The sequence below is a fragment of the Cariama cristata genome, unplaced genomic scaffold (assembly GCF_000690535.1).
Source record: "Cariama cristata isolate BGI_N322 unplaced genomic scaffold, ASM69053v1 scaffold21972, whole genome shotgun sequence".
NCBI classification, from domain to species: domain Eukaryota; kingdom Metazoa; phylum Chordata; class Aves; order Cariamiformes; family Cariamidae; genus Cariama; species Cariama cristata.
Window position 1 is genome coordinate 1 of NW_009605805.1, and position 729 is coordinate 729.

Below are 729 nucleotides of genomic sequence, written 5' to 3' on the forward strand. Positions count from 1 at the left end.
TTACTGGCCTGGCTGCTACATAATTAGTGCATTCAGGCAGCATGTCCCTCCCCACCGCCCCACGCCAACTCTCCTACCTGTCCATGCCAGGCTCGTCCCTCGTCTCCCCTCACCCATGTGGTCCTGTGCTCCAGAGCCCAAATCCCAGGTGGCTCCGGCTCCTGCCTCGCCTCCCGCCCGACCCCGTGGGACGCGGGGCGGCGAGTCCTAACGAACGCGCTCCATTACCTCTCCCTCGCGGGGGCTGAACTTCAGCTGGAAAACAGACCCCATCTGGAAGTGCTTGCCTCGGGACCAGTTTCGGAGTCCGCTGTCTGCAGCGAGATCTTTCCCTCCGTCCTGGAAAGAGGTAGAAAAGGGGTCCTGGCTCCTGCAGTTTTTTTAAAACCAGGACCCCCATTCCTGGAGCCCGGCAGGGCTGGCACAAGCTCGTCTTGGCTCTCTCCTGTGTCAAAACAGGCTCCTGGCTCTTCTGCTTGCAAATAAAAAAATCTGACGGCCTTTTAAAACCTCGGAGAAGCAGGAGGTGCATTGGAAAACAGGCGATCCTGGGATTTATTATTTTTAACAATCTCATCATTTTGGGCCTGACTCACGGCTTTTGAATGTTTGGGACGGGCAGCGGAGGGGAAAAGTAGGTTTGCTCAGCACTGGCAGCACGGCTAGGCAGGAGGGTCAGGCATCTGTGGAGTGACAAGGCGACAGAGGGGACCGTGGTCCCGTTTCCAG